The sequence below is a fragment of the Rhipicephalus microplus genome, chromosome X (assembly GCF_043290135.1).
Source record: "Rhipicephalus microplus isolate Deutch F79 chromosome X, USDA_Rmic, whole genome shotgun sequence".
In the NCBI taxonomy this organism is placed as follows: domain Eukaryota; kingdom Metazoa; phylum Arthropoda; class Arachnida; order Ixodida; family Ixodidae; genus Rhipicephalus; species Rhipicephalus microplus.
In genome coordinates, this window is record NC_134710.1 from 83,668,511 (window position 1) to 83,692,271 (window position 23,761).

The window sequence follows — 23,761 nt, forward strand, 5'->3', positions numbered from 1 at the left end:
GGACAACCCGAGAATTATATATATATATATATATATATATATATATATATATATATATATATATATATATATATATATATATATGAATATATATATATATATATATATATATATATATATATATATATATATATATATATATATATATATATATATATATATTCGTATAGGAAAGAAGACGCACGTACGAAGTTATTTTATTTGACGTTTCGGCCGTGGGTCCGGCCTTCATCGAAACGGCCGAAACGTCAAATAAAATAACTTCGTACGTGCGTCTTCTTTCCTATACGAATAATATTTCCCGGACCCAGCATCACTTTTGTTTTTGGTATATATATATATATATATATATATATATATATATATATATATATATATATATATATATATATATATATATATATATATATATATATATATATATATATATATATACGGTGCGTGTGTGTGTGTCGTCCACATGCAGACGCTATGTCACTGGTTAGTGTAGCCGCGCATTCTGTCAAGTGTGTCATTTTAGGTATCCCGTTTCCACCATACGTGACGTTATAAAATAACAAGTATTCTAACGTAAAAAATTAATACCAGATTTACGTTTCGTGGCAATGCATGTCGAGTTGCAGATGGTAGCGCGCGTTTTCTATTGTGGATTTTTGCTTGTTCTTGTTGGTATTTTTGTTTCGTTCGAAGAAATTGCTGCGCTGGAAGGGAATTTCTCAATCTCCTTCCTCTTACATTGTGAATGCTTTGTTGCCGACAATAAAACTTTATTTTTTGTTCAAAGCAGAGGCTTTAATATGCCAGACGTGTTAATGAGGCCGCCATGTTTCCGCAGCGGGACCTAAAGAAAAAAAAAAGCGAACAGACAATGGCATTATCAATATTATGGCAGCAGCATTTGGAAATGATCGATAACGTGCGGGCACATAATGCGAATCTATGTCCTTCTTCCATACAGTCACGTTTTCCTTCAGTATTTCTTCTCACTTCGTATCCCCATTTTATTCCTATTTTTTCTTTTCCTGTTCTCATTTTTATTCTTTAATTAGATGCATTTATTTCGCGAGCAAAACAAAAATTTTTCTTTTATCCTGAAGGTCATTCAGGACATTTGCACTCGTAACTCATATCTTGGGAATTTCGGGCTCAGTATAGATTCGAAAGTGAAAACTACCACTCGAAATTGCGTTACAGTCTGCACGTTTGACGTCGCAGGCGTAAACCATTGCTCAAGCAAAACTGCGCCCTCATGGAGCGTACAGCGACGGGTGTGTGGGTGCCTGTATCTCAGGTGTTTTGACGTCAGAGTGACACAAAGCCGATTTGACTTAGTCGCTGTTGTGTCTTAAAGGCCTTAATTAAAATTGTCCTAATTCAATACCTACTTTGCGCAATGAATGATTCACATTAATCATAGAAGGAGCCACTTCACTTGGATGATATTCACCCTCATACTATTTCATCTTCGATGTTCGAGCGATGGGTCCTTAATGTATGCAGTGCGGTTTTTTATTGGTGTACGACCAATTTTACTGCAGTATAACAGAAAGGCATACTCACACAGGAGAGAGCTTGCAAAGAGTCTTTATGAAATGCGCTAGAATGCCGTTCATAAGTGGTAAATGATATGCGCAATTTACTCGGCATTGCATTTATCAGAGCAACAATGACAGAAGTTAATCTAGCAGGCTTTTTCAGTGAAAAGGTGAGACAACTGACCTTCGTGTAATGTGTGAAACCTGTCTTTAGTACATAAGTATACAAATACCTATCGCTGGCTGTTTCTTCAGAGTACCGAACTTCGGTGAACTTCGCTTTTCAGAAAAGTGACAGTAAAATTAAGAAGAATGAAGCTTCCACGAATTTAACGATCACCACTTGTGACATGTTTTTCACTAGCTCACCATCCGTCGGTTTCATTCGTCGGCTGTAAAAGGGAGATCGTGGGTGGAGTTTCCAACAAGTAAAACTGTGTGTACAAGAGCTGGTAATAATCAGTGTACATTCCAATGTTTCCTGCAAAGAGAATCAAATTCAACGCATTTGTTATTTAGTTATGTTCCTAGTGTTCACCTAGACTCGTGTACCGATTTTCTTATTCAGCCAAATGACGAAAAACCTCGTCGAGGAGGAGCCACTTGTGTGCCCTGTACTTTTACGAATCCTTGCATGATTGGCCGTCCAATAGCCTTAAAAAATTTTCAGGCAGTTCCGCTTGGCGCACACTGATGAAACTGTGAAGGTGCTGGCGGGCACTGAAGCAGTGAAATTGAGTCGGAATGAAGTGGGTGAATGAAGTGAGAGCAGTAGTGGGTGTTGTATACATATATCTGTGGGAACAGTGAGTAGTAGGAGGGGTGGAAGGAGCAGCATGTATCTTTAGTGGGATTCCCCCACCTCATACTCCCACAACAATCTGCCATCTACGACAGACCCCGGACCTGAAATGCTCGACCATCAGATAGCTTCGTTGTTAAGAGAATCGCTTTCGTGTACTGGACACTTATTTGAAGCTTGAACTACCAGCACGTATTTCCCGCTTCAACGCAACATTTTTCTCCCGCCTGTGGAGGTTGCGTTCACGAAGGCATCGTATTCGTTCCGCATAGCAATAGATGACACCTACATGGCTCTGTTGTGAGACGGAAGCTCTGCGCGTTGGCGCTCGTTATGACACCCAGAGATACTGACTTCAGATGGTACTAAGGTGAGTCGATACCGTATTGAGAATCGGAGACTTCCCGACTACGGCCATGTGCGTCGATGTCGTGGAAGAAGACATCGATGATGGTGACGCCGTACTTATAATCGACAAGTATCTGTTACTTCCTGAATACTTAATGGGCTCCCCCAAGAGGACGTGTGATTAGTGTTCTATCTTTCCCACTCTATCTACTATTTTCTCCCTTTCATATCTGACCGTATAGTGCAGTGTAAAAAAGCGGACGTATGTCTGGCTGACCTTTTCATAATTTCTTTCTTATCTCTCTCTTTCTTGCGCTTCTATAAAGGCCCAGTCATTAGGATCAATCTAATTATTGCTAAGCTTTCTCGGAATCAAGCATTGTTTCTAGTTCGCTGGACGTCATCAAATAGTATGCTTGTGCGATGTGGCATTATCAGCATTGTACCTGCTTAAAACATGCCTCTAGGTCTTGCATTTGACCGGATGGAAAGTGAGACAATGACAGGTTAGGAGTGGTTTGTGCGTTCCCGGTAGTCCCGTTTTTCAAGCATCCCACGACACGAAAGACATTGGTAATAAGAGCATCGGAGCCTACTTAGTGTTCAACCAGTGTCAATTCAAAGTTAGAGAAGGTTTCTAGAAGCTACTTTGTATGACATTTACTTTCTGAGAACAACAAAAAATAGAAAAAAACGAAAGGGTTACTTCTCCTGGCGCCTGTAAACGGGGATAGGAAGACATTGACCATCATTGATACATCGAGCGATCATGGCAGTTATTACCATTTTTTTTACATAAGGGAAGATATAAGTATATATATATATATATATATATATATATATATATATATATATATATATATATATATATATATATATATATATATATATATATATATATATATATATATATATATATATATGACATTTAACAGACAATAATGCCAAGGAAAGTATAGGTGAAGATGAAGATATTAGACCAAACTATACGAACTATAATGTGAAAAAAGAGAAAAGTGGGCGAAAAGATAACTTGCCATTGGCTTTTCACCAACTTTTTTTCATATTTACATTACAATTCAGTCTAATATCTTCTCCTATACTTTCGTTGGCATTATTGTCTGTTAGATCTCATTATTATTGTGTAAAACACAAAAATAAAAGCGAGCCCTTAAGCATACACTTCTTTCCTATATATATATATATATATATATTTGTGTGTGTGTGTGTTGCTCTGAGCCACAACTTGTCTTAGAGCCTTGTTGTTCTTCTGTGTGCGTCATTGTTGAGGCGTAATCCTCACAAACAAGAGCGTCTAAAACTTATAATAATCCACTTTCTCTAGAGCGGTATCACAGTATCACAACGCTCTACTATTGCACTATGTTGAGTATTTGTACACTAGCTTTGTGTAATACAGCCGACAAAGTCCTAGCAGCCTTTTCGTAACGGCCAGTCGTTCGTGGTCGTATAGTTATGACACTGTGTGGCCTGACAGCTATTCAACGGATAAAAATAAATAAATGCGGTTACATTAGCAAAGAAATAACTCGCACTGCTAACTCACGTACTCAGTCACGCACCCAAATGCGAATGCATATTTATTTTCAAGGTAAAACCAGTAAGCTCCCTTTTGATACATCGAGCGGTTGGACACCATTGGCAGACACCATTGACACATGGACACCGTGAGCGGTTGGACTCACGGTTGGACACCATTGGCAACGGCGACAGTGCAACGAAGCTTCGCTCTTGTACTTACGCACGATTTTCTACTACGCAGGTTAGTAATAATAACCCACTTTCCTTGCGTCTGCACTGCCGTTGTACTGTCGTCGCTGCCATAATTTTCGCTTATCATCTTCTGCGTCTAATCGTGTTGCACATATCTGTACTGCCTTGCTCGATTTTGGGCAATGCCTACTACTGCTGAGCTGAGCAAAAAAATTCTTGATCTTGAGGCTAGACTGAACGAATGTCCTGATAATTTGGTTGATGCCATCTTTAACAAGTTCATCGTCAAAGCACAGCTATCAGGTGTGAACTTCGCTGACATCAATAAACAAATAGGTGAGCTGGTAGCTACTGCTGAGTACGTGAATGGTGTCGTAGAAAGTTTGCAGAGAGATAACGCCTCTCTGATTGCTGAGAACAAGGCGTTAAAAGCACAAAATGCGGCATTATCTCTGAAAGTCTCACAAATGGAGCAATATTCCAGGATTAATAACGTCGAGATCAAGGGAATCCCGGTGACAGGAGGTGAAAACTGCGTTGCGATTATGCAAGCTATCGGTGATAAGATTGATTGTAAACTGGCACCCACTGATCTCGACGTTGTTCACCGTGTCTCGACCGTGAAAGCTGGCGCAAAGAATTTGCTAGCCCGCTTCAACTCTCGTACGAAGAAATCAGAATTCCTAAGCAAGGCTCGGAAGGCCAAACTGCACCTGAATGATATTGTATTATCTGGAGTCACCAACAAACCAATCTACATTAACGATCATCTCACCCCCGAAAATAAGGCGCTATTTTCTCAGGCACTAGTTCTAAAGAAGTCCAACAACTGGAAGTTCTTGTGGACAGACAACTGTCAGATAAAGGCCAGACGGACTACAGAGAGTAAGGTGCTCCGCATCACTTGTGAAGCCGACCTATCCAAAATCTGTTAGAAATTCACTATAAATTCTGATTTACTCCTTTGTGTCACTTAGGTCGATTCACCTATGGCTGCTTATTTTTATACAGACAATCTTAACAGGTTTCTTTCGCCTACGTTCCACTCAGCAATTCATATTAATGCAAGAAGCATCCGGAAGCATTTCGACGATATACAACTTCTTTTATCCGCTCTTGACAACCCTTTTTCACTTATCGGTATCTCTGAAACCTGGCTTAACGATGACGACAAAAATCTATTTGATTTTCCTTCGTATAAGTCTGAATATTCGCATAGAGCAAACAACAATCATGGTGGCGTTGCTGTTTATATCAAGTCGAACGTACACTATAATCGACGATACGACATAGAGTTAGATGTCATTGATTGCGAAAGTGTTTGGGTTCAACTTAACTACGATTTTCTTAAACTTGACAACAAGAGCTTCATCTTTGGGTGCATTTATCGATCCCCATCTTCATCAGTGAAAAATTTCTGTGAAGCCCTCCAAAACGTAATGCACACATTGGCTCTCAATCACGCAAATGTAGTGATCATGGGTGACTTTAATATTAATTTGCTTGACCTTTCTTCTCCTAGTTCTTTGAACTACTCCGGTGTTTACCAGAGTTTTGGCTACGAATGTTTAATATCCATTCCCACGCGCTGCATCAATAACGGAAGTACCCTGATCGATCATGCACTCTCTAACTTATCTGTAGCACCGGATGCAGGGGTTCTTAAGGTCGACATCAGTGACCATTACCCGATTTTCGTGCGCTTCAACTGCCACGCTACGCCAACTAGCATATTTTTCATTAGGCAACTTCTAGACAGGGAGTCGTTCATTCACGATGTTATGTCCACTGACTGGTCCTCACTAATATGCTTAGATGATCCACAAATGGCCTACACAGAATTTTCATCCATATTATTGTCCTATATTCAGCGCCATACTCAGGTTTATAAATGTAAAAAAGTTTACGCCAGTCCTCAGAACCCTTGGATTACTGAAAAGTTATTGAAGCAGCTAAGAGCCAAAGAGAACCTTTATAGAAAAACAAAACGAAAACCTTTTAATACAAACCTGATTGCACGTTACAAAAGACTTTGCAACACCCTTACATTACAACTGAAATATGCTAAAAAACAATATTATGAACGAAAGGTTAATGAAGCTGGTTCAAACATAAAGAAAAAGTGGGAAATTGTCAACTCTTTTTTGAACAGGAAGGGCTGTCTCTCTAGCATCACCACCATTAATTATAAAAATGTTAAGTATGATAGCCCGTTAGAGATTGCTGAAGCTTTCAGTGACTACTTCTTTAACACTGACGTCATCCCTGATGCTGATTATCAACTTCCCCTTTCTCGTCTGCCACAATCATTCTTCTTATTTCCTACCACATGTCAGGAAGTACATGATGTCATTCGAAACCTGAACACAACAAGTGCTGGCCCTGATGGTATTTCCCCAACAAACGTAAAAATAATTGCACATGCTGTTTCTGATATTTTATCATCCATAATTAACTTAGCTTTCAAAACTGGTATTTTCCCTGTAGAATTGAAAAGTGGCAAAGTTGTTCCTGTGCTTAAAAAAGGGGACCGTACACAAATATTTAATTATCGACCCATTTGCATCATACCTTTCTTTAGCAAAGTATTCGAAAAATTGCTCGAAAATCGCCTGTCCAAATACCTCCATAAATTTCAGGTTCTTTCACTTTCGCAATTTGGTTTTCGTCAAGACTATTCTACTGAACTCGCTCTGTTATCTTTAACCGAAAAGCTAAAGAGAGCAATAGATAAGGGCTTATATGCAGGTTCTGTTTTCATTGATTTTACCAAAGCATTCGACACTATCAACCACTACATTCTTTTCTTGAAGCTTGAAGCCATTGGCGTAACTGGTCCTGCACTAATGTTAATAAAAAATTACCTACTCAATAGAAGTCAAGTTGTAAGTCTGTCAGGTTTTCAATCTACACCGAAGGTAACAAATATTGGAGTCCCTCAAGGTTCTATCCTCGGCCCACTTCTCTTCATAATCTATATCAATGACCTACCAACTTCGCTTACCACTTCAGAGTCCTTACTTTACGCAGATGACACAACAATTATTAACACTGATAAATGCCTCCGATCTCTGACACAGAAATTAAATAATGATCTTTCAAGCTTGACTGCTTGGTGTTTCCATAATAAGCTACAAATCAATCCCACCAAAACTAAGTTCGTTGTTTTTCACTCTCACCAACGTGAACATAATCATATCCCGCCAATATTTATAAATCAATTTGCAATTGAAGCTGATGAGGAGGCCACTTTCTTGGGTATACAACTTGACCGCAACTTGAAATTTCTCTCGCACATTGCTCTCCTACGACGAAAAATGGCTTACGGCATACGTGTTCTGCTTAAAGCCCGTGATATATTTTCCCAACCTACATTACTTTCATTGTACTACGCTTTCATTCATTCTCACCTTAATTACTGTATCACATCCTGGGGCAATACTTACAGTAGTCATCTTGTTTTCCTCCAAACTATGCAAAATCAATCTATTAGAATACTTACCCATAGTCACCATCGCTGTAATGCTATAGCACTCCTACAAGCCAACAACATCCTCACGGTCTGTGATACTTTCAAATACAAACTAGGAATATTACTGTACAAGCAAATCAACAATCTGCTTCCTGTGTCCATTATCCCTCCATCTAATCTAGTGAATACTAACCTGACAAGATTTGCCCACAATCGGAATTTAATCTTACCAAGGGTTCAGAATAATTATGGGAAACAAACAATTTACTTCAATGGAATCCATTTCTGGAATAATATACCTCCTGCAATCAAAACATCGCAATCCATTGGCAAATTCAAAAAAGAACTGAAGACGTTCCTCTCATCACATTCATGATCCGGGTAGCTTTCGTCACTTCCGTTAATCTCCTTCCTATTCATACCATCTCAGAACATAGGTGTAAACATCGTTTCATCACCATTCATTGCTGAAACAGATGTGACATTGATCTTCTGTTCATTATGTATTCCAATGTTTTTCTTTTTTTTTTTAACTGAATTGTCCTGAAAGATGTATTGACGTGCCTAACTACCTTATTTTTTTATCTTGACCTCATTGGGAATTTTTTGTAAAATTTTAGAGGCACTGCTTTACCTTTCTTTATTGTGTTGACTGATTTTGCAATTTTTTCTACATATAGGAGAATTGATTTATTCTTATTTTGTATGTTGTCTGCTTCTGGCTTTTTTTTTTTTTTTTTTTTTGCGTTCACTTGGTATTTTTAATTTATCCTTCTTTCAGCTTGCATTGTATTTTTTTGCTTCTTTTTTTACTGCTGTTTGCTATTTCAATATATTTTTTTCTATATTCATTACTGTAGGAGGTCCCGATTCAGTCTTTGACTATGGGACCTCCTTCTGTATACTAATAATTTGTAATGCTCCTGATGTCATAATAAAATCATTTCTGACTTCTGACTTCTGACTTCTGTTGTCCCCAAATAGTAATCTCTGAACACAAAGGTCACATCTAGGCAGACCTACCGTACACGTTACACTTGTCGACTTCAACGGCTTCAGGTAAGTGAGAAACGTGAGCCAAAAAAAAAACACAAAAAAAGTTTCCACCATGCCATTGAACACGCGTAAACGTAACACTGGGGGTGGAGTTACACCATTTGAAGCAAAGCGTCTCTGCGTTATCTGACTCCTGTAAGGCCCGTTAAAAGCGCCGCTGGTGGTACTGGTCCAAGGAAACGTTTTCGATTTAATGAATAAAGATAAACCGTAGTTGCACATCGTCACCTTGTCATTAATTCGGGAGGCAATCAGCGAACTAATTCCAATGGCTGACCTATCGGCCCCCTGAATCGCTCAACGAAAGCGCTGACAACTTTGTATGGGCCCCTTTGGTGGATCGGCGAACGCCGGCTGTGGTCCAAATAATGAAGCAGAGCCGAGAGTTGATAACAAAACAAAGATATAGTCTCAAATACGGCAGAACAAACAACACATAAAAATGCACACTCGGCAATAATCCAACACAATATATCACCAATCACAGGATACTCAAAACAACGGGCTACACAACAGCGCAAGATAATCTCAAAACAACGAGCAGAAACAGTAACACGTGGCACAATGAAATCTCATCCAGTAACTAACTAAAACCTTTATATACTAAATTGTTCGTCAAACGTTTTCAGTCCAAAGTTCTTGGAATGAAGCTTGAATGATTCTCTTCAAGGAAACACTCACTCAAAGTACTGCGCCGGTTGTCATCCCGCTGCGTCCGAGGTTTTTCATCTAGGAAACTCTCGCTTCGTCAAACGTCCGCACTTCGATAACAAAAGTTCTTCGCTGGTAACATGTGGGCCACTCACGCGCTGCTACTGCAGAACACGTCTTCGCTCACGGGCGGTAAACACACACTCTTCTTCTGCTTGTAACACAAGCCTTCACCCACAGGTAGAAAACCCATTTCTTCGTCTATTAATCATTGTAGAACAAGCCTTCATCTGACGGTGGCAAACTCTCTTCATCTCCTCCTGCAACTCCCTCCGCTGCTGGCTTATATGCCCTACTGTGGCGGCTGCATTTTCGATGGAGGCGAAAATGCTGTGGGCCTGTGTGCTCAGATTTGGGTGCACGTTAAAGAAACCCAGGTGGTCGAAATTTCCGGAGCCCTCTACTACGGCGTCTCTCATAATCATATGGTGGTTTTGGGACGCCAGATCTTACATATCAATCATCATGATGGCTTATATGCCCTAGCCGCTGGGTTTCAGAAACTTGTAGGTGTTTCGTCGGCGCGCAGCCCAGCCAAAGTTGGGGAATGGGCGGGACCTTTCTCAAACTATCCGCGTGCTGTGACGCAACCGGGGAGTCACTCACTCCTTCCTTCCTGATGTTTCTTGAGTTCCCTGGGTGTTAGATCTGAGGAGGTGTGTGGGCATGGCTACGGCGCTTTTGAGGAGTCTTTTGATTCTTTTTCCTTCTTTACGAGGGCTTCCATCGCCGTCTGCTTGGCGCCTAGATTTCACGTAGTGGTTGATATTCGAAGACGCGTGTTTTGTTGATGCTCGACTCAATGGCGGGAGAGTTAGTATTGCACAAACGGACAAGAAAGAAGACAAGTTAAGTTTCCTTCCCGGCTTATCCGTTTGTGCGCTACCCAATGATGATTAAAGATGTTGAACCACCCAGCTGCACAAGGAGCTCGGTGTTCAATGCATGCACAAGGCGCCAGCGTTTCCAAGGCGCATCGTGTAGAAACAGGAAGAGTGCCGGTGAAGGTCTCCTTTCGCTAGCCGCATCCGGAGAAAGGGGCCGCTTTATCTGTCGGTTGCGTGAGCGAAAGTGTTTCCTTCCGCGGATGCGGCCGCTCTACTCGCATGCACTGCATGGTACCGCTACTGCTGGCGCGAGGGCAGCACCGCTAGGAGAAGACCCGCGCAGGCTAGACAACCTTTCGGCGCAGTTAAAACAGGTTCTGGCCCGCTCTGTTTTCTTCGCAGCACGGAAGTGCAGTGCCGTCCTAGCGTGCCTGGAACTCAAAACGTGCACACTGACGAGGTGCCAGGGTGACGTCAACCACGTAACGTCGTTACGGAATGTTAACGTGAGTTGCTTTGCGTCCAGCTATCCTGTTTACAGTGCACTACGGACAGACAGAAGGACAGACTCCCGGTTGGACACATGGATGGATGAACGGAAGCATGGACGGACCCACGCGCTGACTGACTGACGGACGCGGGGATGGACGCATGGATGGTCACATGGACAGACTGGCGGTCTCCTCGCCCCACTTATTATCATTCACTCCGTGGATACGCTATGATTTTATTTTAGGAAATCTAGTACCATAGTTACACTTGCGAGTTTCGCCCCGCCACGGGGGTCTAGTGGCTAAGGTACTCGGCTGCTGACCCGCAGGTCGCGGGATCGAATCGCAGCGACAACAGCCGCATTTTCGACGGAGGCGAAAATGCTGTAGGCCCGTATGCACAGATTTGGGTGCACGTTAAGGAACCCCAGGTGGTGGAAATTTCCGGAGCCCTCCACTACGGTACGTCTCATAATGATGTGGTGGTTTTGGGACGTTAAACCCCCATATGAATCAATCAATTACGCTTACAAGTATCGGGCTGGAAGTTTAAATCTACGGTAGTAAGAAAACATGCATTACGGGCGCTATACGAAACATAAAGAGGGCTGTAAATCTGAAATTTGCATTAATTGATGGAGCTTAACGTTCCTAAACTACGATATGATTACGCGAGACGCCGTAGTGAAGGGCTCCAAAAATGTCTACCACCCGGGGTTGTTTAACGTGCACCCAAATCTAATCACATGGGCCTCGCACATTCTCGCCTCTATCTTTTGGAAATACAGCCGCCGCCGTGTGCGCTATGTTTGCAGACAATGGTTATAGCTTGCAGACAATGGTTATTTTTAAATTTTCATGCTGTTTGATCTTAAAATAACGCAGAGTAAATGCTGCAGTAAACGTGCCAATATAGAAACTGAAGGTACCTAAAATGTAGCCATGGCGCCAACCTGAAATGTTTGTTGCCAGACAAGGTCACAAAATAGCTAACTTGGCACAAAGTAGCAACTAACGGCAACCCTGTCCGTTTTGGTTGGGCTGGCTTGCAGATGCTGTGTGACAAAAACTGAAAAAGTAATGTTAAATATTTCATTCGTTGTCTGGCTCGTGTGTTCGGAGAGCGTTGACAGTGCATAGCATGGAAAGGAAAAATGTTTTTTTTTTTTGGGGGGGGGGGGGGTGCCTTAAAATTGTGTCAGTACGCCTTTGATTCCCGACACGCAAGCGAGCCATCATGCAAGTGGGCCAAAAAGCGCCAAAGCTTAGTCAATGTGCATTTCAGACTATAAAAGAACAGACGGAAATGTTGCGTTTGCAGCGTAATACTTATTTCAAAGCCCATTAGATTTTCCGTGTCACAAAATGCTGCTTCATGTCAGAAGCACGAAGATTCGGCGAATCCATGTGCTGCCTATCATTCCCATGCTACAGCTGAACCACCACGCTTTGCAGCTGTCCCTAGACACTGGCGCCAGACTTCGCTCTAGTTATTTCAGAGGAAGCACTATGAGCTGTCGCACCTGTTCGTTGCTTGCTAGTGAAACGTCACACACGAGAGACAGCAGCTACACGACACACTCAGCATGGAAACACAATGCCATGTGTGTCAAGTTTACGTTTTTTTTTTCAACGTCTGACTCGCGCAGTTTGCGCGCCCCCCTTTCCTGCAACCCGATTGTGAAGAGTGAATCAGCTAGTATGACAGTGCCAACAGTTTGGCAGCTAAGGTGCCATAGCGGTATTGGGGTTTGGGCAACCGTATCAATGAGCCCGAACGATTTCGCCTTTCCAAACCAGCAACACGTTTTGTCATATTAATGCACATAACCGCCTTTTTCTTCATTATTATTTCTCTGTTTTTATCAATTTCTTGAATTTAGCAACAACACATAATTGTATTTCCAATATAAAATCAGATGGCGCAAATTGCAGCGGCAATCAACCCGAAGAACACAGCCAATCAGGAAGAGGCTTACTCCATCGCAGTGTGCAAAGAAGGAAGAAGCCCGCGCAAAAAGCTCGTACACGGTACGCACTTCATCTCTCTAATCACTCGATACAACTACCGGGCCGTCAGCGACCCTCCGTAAGTTTTCTATATAACGGAGGAGTCAAGACTTGAGCGGTCGCGGGACGTGACGGCCGATATGTCCTTCGTCATGCAGTCGCGCTACAGCGTAATCTGATCGTGAAGCGCGTGCGAATTCCAATAGTGCCCCCAGTAACCTCAGTAGTTCCTTCATCACCAGATATATTTAAAAAGATATCTACCGACTCCAGCTGCCACAATTGCGTAACCTGAGCAGGGACAAGCACCACCCAGGTCCCTGAAGACACTACATGACGTACGAAAAGTAACGTTCCTGGACATGTCGGCCCTTTTTTGGCTGCTATCACAACACTCCTCACACCCACTCGCTTCAGGTGCCTCATCACACACATAGACATGATGATTTGATGATTGATATGTAGGCTTTAACATACCAAAACCACCATATGATTATGAAAGATGCCGTAGTAAAGGGCTCCGGAAATTTTGACCACCTGGGGTTCTTTAACGTGCACCCAAATCTGAGCACACGGGCCAACAGCATTTCCACCTCTATCGGAAATGCAGCCGCCGCAGCCGGGATTTAATCCCACGACCCTTTATATTGAATGTAGCGCACATGCTCGTACCAGTATGAAGTGCGGTAATGCGTAGCGTTTTCAGAGATCGATCGACATACTTAACATTCTCAAAGATATTGAATGTTATCAAGAGGAGGACTGTTTCCGGCCGGCTGGTATCGCCGGTTGTCCAGAGATAAAATCTTTAGCCTTCGTGTCTACCTATAGACAGGAGGCGCTGCCTAGACAGTTCGCTGAGAAGTGTACGAAGGATATGTTTTGCATTTTGACAAAATACCTGTCAGAGCCCAAGAAACACAAAAAAGATAGGCATATGTTTATAAGCGATGTTTAAGTCAGCCAGCGTTCTCAGTAAAGATCGCGAAGCCGTTGAAAAATAAAACCCGAGACGATGACGCCGTGGACCGGACAATACATGGAAAAGACGGCCAGCCTAACATTGTTTCTCCAGTTTCTCCAAACTCCAGCCTAACTTTGTTTTTACTGGAGTCAGAAATATTCGCATCAGGTAGAGAGTACACACGCCGCCGGCTTCTCAACAACGTTAAGTTCCTAAATGAATGAAGCTTGACGAGAGGTAAAGCGTGACCTTCCAGTTATTCAGCACTTTGCTGCCGAACATGGGATTGTCGCTTACCTCGTCTCATTGTGCTGGCACAAAACAACCTGGCAAGTGGCGCCTACTGCTCCTTCACTTCGGAAATCAAGCCTCCTGGCTCTTTTTGTTTTTTTTTTTTTTGTTCAAGTGTAACAGAAACAGACTTCACTCATATTTTCAGAACGGCGCAGTGATGTGTTTGGGCACTTCGCGGCGCAACGGACTGTTTTTGTTATAGCATCCAAACAAGTAAACAGGTGGCATTAGCACGAAAAAGGCGGTTCATAAGTACCAGAACAGAAGAAGCGCTGAAAAGTGGACGAAAAAGATAACTTGCCCCTGGCGGGGACCAAAGCTGCGACGGCCCCCTGTGACTCTCGCACGTTTGGTGCACATATATGCACTACAAAGTGGATGGAGGGATGACCGCCGCAGTTGGCAGAGCATCCGACGCGTTATTCGAAGGTTACAGGCTCGGTCCCTGCCATCACCTTTCTTGACATTCACAATAGAGTTACTATTAATAGCATCCCCTATATTTTCCTAGCTATCATTGTCTTCCAGTTCTTAATATTATTCTCTAAATGTTCATTCTTAAGGCTCTTTAAGGCGAGCCCTGTTCGTTTTGTTTTATTGTGCCTGTAAGTATAGGCGTACGCAGGATTCCCCTTTGAGGGGCTGGGGGAGGGGATTGAAGGTTCATCGCAGCTCCCCCCTCCCTATTAGTCCAGTGCTCTTATAGACAACTATGGGGGGGGGGGCATCTCCTCGCATTCCTTCTTCTCCCTTGCGCACGCGTACGCTGGTAGGTACGTATATTGAAAAGATTTTTGTGCAATTATGTTGTATATTAGAAATCTATATGTGCTAAACATTGTTATGACTTTCCGTTTGTCTGATTATTTGCACATTCTTTCAATTATGCCAAGCTATACAGTGTATTACTATACATGGTCTGATTAAGTTGTTGTTTTTGACTCCTGCATTGGCCTGAGAAGGGCATGCAGCATCTGTAAATAAATTTAAAAAAAAGGAGTTTGTGAGTTGATCTGAGGACGCCACGATTTATATAATCCTGCTTTGATTCGTCTGCGGCTTTGAGTGGCCTGGCAAGGTAATCACAAATGGCTGCTTTCTCCTAACCAGAATCAACAGATATGCTGAACGCGACGAGAAGAGACGGTCGCGCTCCCTTGTGAATCTTCAACAGAAACAACAGCACTTTGCACCACACTCAACAAACTCAAGGAATTACTGACGCAAACATTTCGCATCCAGTTTTTTTTTTTTTGTTCAACTATGTAGCTAACGACCCGCTTATCACAGCTGGAAACTTCGTTTGGCACCCGGTCACAGTTTCGGTTACAGAGTGTGCCGAGAACGGCAGGACCTAGCGGGTCTATTTTGTAAACAGATCTGGCCCCTTGAGAGCGCAACACAATGACGCAATGGTTCCGCGCGCCACGCGCGGCACCACGTGCACGTAAGGACCGCGTTGACAACTGCTGGAGGGAGCGCGCGCATGAATTGTTGGTTGTTCACGTTGGAACCAAGAGGGCTTTCGTTGTCGTGGGGTGGTCCGTTTCTTGTGACGTTTCGCAGTACACACTCTCGAATGGATTTTCTAACATCATTTAAGAAAACATTAGCCGTTGACATTTTAGAAATGTATATGTCTGTGTCCACGCAAACTCGCCCCTGAAATCATCTCTCCATCAAAATTTTGTGTCATGATACTTACTGAGTTTGATGCGTATTTGTTTAGAAGTTATGACGAATAGCCTTGTTAGTTTAAGTGTTTAAGTCAATACTAATAATGAACCCTTTGATGGATACAGAGAGAGAAAGAGAACTCTTTATTGAAAAGCAGGGAATTTAGCTGACGTATATGATTGGAATATTATATTGAACACACGCAGTGTGTTGTATTTCTTTTTTTGGGACATCTGTTACTACAGCTCTCAAGACTAAAAAGACAAAAAATCAGCCAAATAAGGGCTACTTTGGTGACATAACTTTTCTGCTTGCACTAAACCTTTCTATCGATGACCTTTCTATCTATCGATGACCTTTTCCGCGATATAATGTTCGATCCCTTGCTTAAAAACAATTCAAAAAAAGGCTTTAAAAGTTTTGTTCTTGAGGCGTTCCCATGCATCACACTCGACAGTGAAACGTCCATTACGCGGTGATAAGCGTTAGGGAACTTTCTCTTTGAATTATGCCTCAATGTTCGTCCTTTGCATGTTCTTTGTACACATGTCACAAATGATGGTTCATGGCAGCTTCTTGGTTTAGTGTTTACTGAATGAAAAGACAGAAAGGCGTGAGCTTTACTCTGCATAAATGTTCGTTCTTAGCGCCGTAAATATTAGGGATTCGCCTGGAAACGTCGAGTCCTCCGGTATCTGCGCGAGGCAAGCCATACCTAAAGGAGGCAAGTGCCTACAGAATGCTATGGGCAGAAGGCATAAACCGATGAGCAACCATGGGCCCAATAAACTACAGACGCCCCACCCTTCTTTCCTTCTTCGCTCGCCATCCTTTACTTTTGCTTTCAGGCAGCGGTACATGAAGTCGAGCACTGGCTGACCATCCTTTAAAGACAATATAATACGTTTGTTGACAAGATGAGGTGTTCTCGAATAGCCTCGGAAGAATGAAGGTTTTTTGGCACAGAACGTGGTTCATGATTAACTTTAGCTTCTACTCGAAGCGGGTGTAACCCCGAGGAGCCAAATTTCTGTAACCATGTTGAACGAAAGCCGAGTGCACGCCATGACATGTCAATAGGACACCGAAAAGCTGTTAAGCTCTCTCTGTACGAGAAAGATAATGCGTCAACACAATGTTTTCAACGAACACCCATGACTGCGAACATGACAATGATAATATGGGGGCTTAAAGTCTCTAAACCATCATATGATTATGAGAGACGCCGTATAGTGGAGGGCTGCGGAAATTTCGACCACCTGGGGTTCTTTAACGTTCACTCAAACCTGAGCACACGGGCCTACATCATTTTCGCCTCCATCGAAAATGCAGCCGCTGCAGCCGGGATTTGATCCCGCGACCTGCGGGTCAGTAGCCAAGTACCTTAGCCACGAGACCACCGTGGTGGGGCACGCGACTGCGAACAGGAGGCACTAAGCTGGTCGTCGCGAGAAACCGAAACCAATGATCGCAGGCGCCTGCAACGTCATGTCGAAGTCACGCGCCCCGGGCGCTGACCACTCGGGGCACCGGGGTTCGACGGCCGCTGATCGAGGCCTGCTCAGCATTCAAGAGGAACGGGGCCCCGTTTCCTGGCGGCGGAACAGGAGGTCAAGCGACGGCGGCGAGCGGCCGAGTCATGACCGGGTCGTCCCGAAGCCATTGTCCTTTCCGGGCGCCGGAGCCTTGGCACACTTTTCCCTCGCGCGCGCTTTCTCCCGCCCAGCCACGTTCTCAATAGGAGGCCCCAGATACGGCCGAGATACCGGCACAGTGGGCCGCTGCCGGCTCGGCGCCCGGGCCCCCTCCGAAAGGCCCTCGGCTGTGGCGCCTGGCCCCGAAACGCGTCGCGGGGTGGGGCTACCGTGGCGCAACGGCTTTCGGCCACCCCCTTTTCATTTTAATCTTTGCACGAGCGGCGAGATAGCCACGCAAAGTGAAGAAGGACTCTCTCTCAGCTTCGCGACCCGCATGTGCCAATGCGACCGACACTGAACTTGGCGGAAGGCGACGACCTGCATCAACGGGGACGCCACGCCACTGGCAGGCGCCCTGCTTTTCTCCTCTGGGCGCCAACAAGAAAAAAAAAAAAACACTTTCTCCGCCGAGAACAAAGGCGGTTAATTATGTTTTACTACCGTTCCGCGAAATGGACGTGGATTCTTAATTTGAACGCTAACCCACTACAGGGAATGCCTTGGACCTGTTCTCAGGAATCGGGTATTTCCCAACCCCACGAGCGTTCCACGTTACGGACATGTGTCACGATAAAGCGCTCCCATTTCCCGAAAGTTACCAGCGGGCCTGCCAGATCGCGAATTGGCCAGCGCTTGGTTCTCGTGGCTGCAACTCGCGGGTGTCACAGGGTTGGTTTGTGGGTAACGGGCTGAGTCCCCCCTCAGTCATTTGTGCCTCGGCTCGGCTGGCGGATAACGGAAGCGGCAATATTGCCAACAGTGGGGTGCGCCTCCTTCATTCTTTTTCGAATGCAGATTGTCTTTCTCGCTCAGAATGGATAAAGCAGTAAAATAGAAATTTAAATAGGGAAAAAAGGTCATTAAGGGCGTTGCTTGCGTGAACTTCCCAGTCATGTCCCGGTCAGGTGTAGTTTACCCAGATCAACTCGACCACGTTCACGTTCATCTAACAGAGCCGATCGAGCGAATCAGTTTATGCCCTTTGGAAAATGATTCTCTTAACGTGGCCTAACGCGACCTGCATCCCGGCATGCTTGCCTTAACGTTAACAGGACGATACGATTTCAGCCCGACGAGCCGGCTCTTACGCCTACTTTGTCGGATTCACGTTGCTTTATAGAGCGGAAAACTCGTTTTTCTCACGATAGCTAGGTAAAGAACACACGAGTCTGATTGATTAATATTTGGTCTTTTGAAGGTGTAGGGGCCACTTTTAGACAAGGAGCGCCGAGGGCATGTTAATAATGAGTTTACCATGGGAACAGCAGAGGAGGACGATGCATGTATATGAGGGCGCTAACAGCGCAGTGTTGCTGTGCTGCTGTTGTCGACGGAAATGGGAGGTTGTATCTATTGTGGTAGTGAATCCGTTTGGGGAAGGGGGAATGGTACAACAGCATGTGTCATCTTGGCAAGATGTGTTGGTAAAATAAGGCGCACGGTCGGGTCACACCTGTTGAGGCTGCGTCTGACATGAGCTCCATCACACTGCCTTCCGGCGGACGAGGAAGTGTGGTAACTTCATTCGTTTCAAGCTCGCCAGAGCAAACTCTTTCCTGGTGGTGTTGATGAGCTCAATTTCGACTCACCTAAAGTAGGAGCTTTCTGTCGTACTATTGGAGTCTTACTTACGTGAAAGAAATATTAGCACAATGTTACAAGCGTTTCCCGTAATCTTTCATGTCCCAAAACAATACGTTATCAACAAAGAATAGGTGAAAATGACAAGAAAAAAGATTGAAACGTTTCGCTAATCGTTGTTTCCCTATCGACAAGAAACACGCATTCAGGCTTATAAAATTTCACTCGCAGGTAGCGGAATCGAATTTCGGCTGCGGCGGCTGCATTTTCGATGGAGGAGAAAATTCTGCAGCCCGTGTGCTCAGATTTGGGTGCACGTTAAAGAACCCCAGGTGGTGGAAATTTCCGGAGCCCTCCACTACGGCGTCTCTCGTAATAATATGGTGGTTTTGGGACGTTAAACCCCACACATCAATCAGGCTAAAAAATTCAAGTTTCATGTATATTCACATGAGAACCGATATAAAATAAACAAAGTATTTGCGGGAATGCAAGTCGAACATGATTTATGGTTATTATTTTTTATTTACTTTTATATAAGTATCCAGTAGCTACTACACACACACACGCAGGAAAAACCATCACGGCTAAGGCTTCACGAAGGCTGTGCCTCCGTTAGAATATGTATATAGATGTTCACTACACAATACACGTGAAAGGTTACTCTGCTAGCAATAATCTCTTTGCTAAGAGGGTGGGGTTGTGGAGGCTGTTATGAATTTTGCTCTGTCGCGATGGTAGCGGTGGCGAAGAGCGGCGGGCCGTCCAGCGGACTTCGATGAAGCCTTAGCCCGAAGGTGAAACAGGGAGGCAATCCGTTTGGAAAACAGCAACAAAAGTAGCGTTTACTATCGCAGGTTGTCGTTTTACAGAGCCGGCCAGCACGACAACGTCGGCTGGGGCAAAATCTCCTTAACATGGGGCCGGCTCGGCCTTAAATAGCGTCTTTGGTCCATTCTCTAAGACCAGTTCTCGGGCTCGGAGGGGGGGAGACGTTGCCATACCCGGAACTGCAAAGTGGTCCGGCGGAGGAAACGACGTTATCCCCGGACTGCACGGTTCTTCTGCACGGAAGGCGGCGCTGGGAGGGGGGGAGACAGTTCGTCGAAACAGGGCTCGATCCTGCGAGACGCGCTCCCGAACGAGGAACATGTCTGTGGCACAACAGCACCCCCGCCGCCAGACAATGCATCCGGAGTTTTGAGCCGTCAGCGCGGCTCGGAAGGAGGGATGCTGGTTGACCGTCGGTAGCCGTTCCGCTCTCTCGGCCCGTTGAGACTTCCAAAGGCCTGCAGATGTTCACTGGAACGACGGAGTCGAACACAAAGGCGAACCACTCCGGCCAAAGCAAGCACCCTCTAAATGCTGATCAAATCGCCAGACCAGCAGACACCAAATGTTTCCTCGAGATCACGCTGGGCTAACAAATAGCATCACAAGCAACGAATCTCGGGAGGAATACACAATGCGGACACTCCTTTACAGTGCATGACACTGCTAAACCAATCAGAATTTTTGTTTTCGAGAGCGATTCTCGATTGTGACCCTGGGCAGATTCTGGACGATCGAAGCTTCTGGGGATTGCTCAAATTAGGACCGAAACTACAATTTAGCACGCCAAGCAATCCTGAATCACGCACATTGGCGTCGCTCGCAAGCGTCAGACTGCTAAACATAACAAAAATCCTCCTACAAGCTTTCACTTCAATGGGCTCAGCCAATTATCATCAAAACAAGAGAAAACATGCTTGAAGAGTAAGACAATAAGAATGAAAATTATGAAATAAGAATGAAATAAGATCGAAAGAATGAAACTTGCGTGCGTTATACAAAAAAAAAGTTAAAGTTAACCTACACTGACACGCTTACCAACACGTAATGCCAAACAAAGAAGGGTATTTTAAACAGGGCTTTTACTCGGCCTTCTCTGTTAAATTAAAACACACTGACTGTTACCTTTTAAAATATTATGAAAACAAATTTAATCAAACAAACATATTAATATGAGCTTCTGCGATGACAAGGCAAGTAAAACTTACAAAAATTTAGAACCATTCCTTGCTCATCGGCAGACGACAAAACTAGAAAAGTTATTCTCAAATTTAAATACAAAAAAAATACACTTTTGGTATCAGCAGGGTGGCACTCTCAGACGAACTCTGGGAAGTCGCCCACTCCATAGTTTGCGTGGGCTGCGGTCTGGACAAAAGGACGACGAAAGAACTTGTTCGCCGAACTCAGTAGTAGCGACTTTTGACCCGCAGCCGCTGGACTCGAAGAAAGGGGCATCTGCACTGCATCGTTTACGCCACCCGTTCGACCAGTGACCCTTTCGCCACGGTGGGGAACAACCGCTTGTGTTACAGCTCAAGCGCTCGCAACGTTTTCCCATTTCCTTGCATCTACGCGGCCGAGAAAAGGATGAGACCAGGCGGTGATTTCGGCATTCCAATTTCCTTGAAATTTGGTCTTTGTTGACGTGCTCCCCCCTTAATCTCCATCTCAGTGATGGTCTGAGCCTCAAACATTTCCTGCAGGGCCCTTTCGCGATCCTATGTCTAGCCCTGAACCGGGCGTATCGACTGATGACGTCATGACCCTTAACAGTGGCTTTAGCGCACTTGACGCCTGTCGTCTTTTCCGTGTTACGCTTTCGTCGATGCCTCCTTTTGACAGAATGGCTAGGAATGCGGGCTGTTTCGACAAACCTAATTTCAAGTGCGCTGCCTTTGACAGGCACTGCCAAGACTCTAGACTGGTTAGCTAGCCTTTCTTCGGGCCCGTTGCTAGCTGTCTCTGCTTGCGACAGAACAGGATTCCCGATGCCATCAACGCCAACAAACACGCCTAGAGAGCTTTTGATCTGTGGGGCTCTATCGCTGTCGTAGATAGCCCTAATTCTCTGGCCTTCGAAGTCGGCCTCATGCTCTCTTTGACGCGAAGCATCCTGATCGCGTGCGCTGCGAAGCGGCTCCATCACCAGTGCTTTCTGATGTACCTCGGCTTCCTTAGCTATGCGATGGACCTCGGCCCCTAACTCCTCGCGCTGCGCCTCAGCGTCTGGCTCTATCTGACGCACTTCGGAGTCTCGCTCTCTCTGGCACACTTCTGCGGCTTGTGCTTCGCGAGGGGGTTCAGTTTGCATAGCTTTTGGGCATGCCTTATCTTTACGCGCTTCCACCTCGATCACCTTACGCCGCGCCTCATCTCGCTCTTTTCGGCAGGCGTCTACCTTTAGCGCCCTTCGACGCGCTTCAGCGCTGTCTCTATCGCTCCGACTTTCCCAGTCAGCAGGACTCGAAAGAAAAAAATATCTTATCAAGGCATATCTAGCATGACTGAAGTCTCCTGCTTCCTCGAAGGGTAAGCAATTCAAAACATGCGCGATCTTGCGCGGCAACAGCGTGGCGAGCTTCTCCACCCAAAGGTCGCGGCTAACACCAACATTACAGCAGACAACTTCAAAATCATCCAGAAAATGCGCGATGTTCTCGCCTGTCTGAAAGTTGTGGAGCTGGTGTTTAGCTCGCTCCCATTTAAGTGCTTGAATTTGAAGATCAAGCTCTTTCATTCTGAGAGCATGCTCTCTCCTTTTTCGGCTCTCCTCGGCTTGCCACTGTCTGTGCCTTTGAGCTTCGAGGTCTTCGCGGCTTTTCTCGGCCTTCCATTGTTCGTGGCTTCTATCCTCTCGCTCTTCGGCCTTCTGCCTTTGCTCACAAACGAGCTCCCAAAACTCGTCAGCTTCCTCGGCCGTCACATTCTCTGCCCGCTACCAGTCTGATAAAGGCGTGGGTTCGTATCCCACCGCTGCCACCACTGTTATGAATTTTGCTCTGTCGCGATGGTAGCGGTGGCGAAGAGCGGCGGGCCGTCCAGCGGACTTCGATGAAGCCTTAGCCCAAAGGTGAAACAGGGAGGCAATCCGTTTGGAAAACAGCAACAAAAGTAGCGTTTACTATCGCAGGTTGTCGTTTTACAGAGCCGGCCAGCACGACAACGTCGGCTGGGGCAAAATCTCCTTAACATGGGGCCGGCTCGGCCTTAAATAGCGTCTTTGGTCCATTCTCTAAGACCAGTTCTCGGGCTCGGAGGGGGGGAGACGTTGCCATACCCGGAACTGCAAAGTGGTCCGGCGGAGGAAACGACGTTATCCCCGGACTGCACGGTTCTTCTGCACGGAAGGCGGCGCTGGGAGGGGGGGAGACAGTTCGTCGAAACAGGGCTCGATCCTGCAAGACGCGCTCCCGAACGAGGAACATGTCTGTGGCACAACAAGGCTTCGGCACCGTAACATAGTGCGGTGGCGTTTATCTCTGAAAGCAAAGTTGGCAGGTATATTTTGGGCCATTCATTCGAGTTAACTCAAACAAAGAACGAGAATCTTCTTGTTTTATTTTGAACAAACCTCTTTGTAAGTGGCCCCGCCGCGGTGGTCTAGTGGCTAAGGTACTCGGCTGCTAACCCGCTGGTCGTGGGATTGAATCCAGGCTGCGGCGGCTGCATTTCCGATGGAGGCGTAAATGTTGTAGGCCCGTGTGCTCAGATTCGGGCGCACGTTAGAA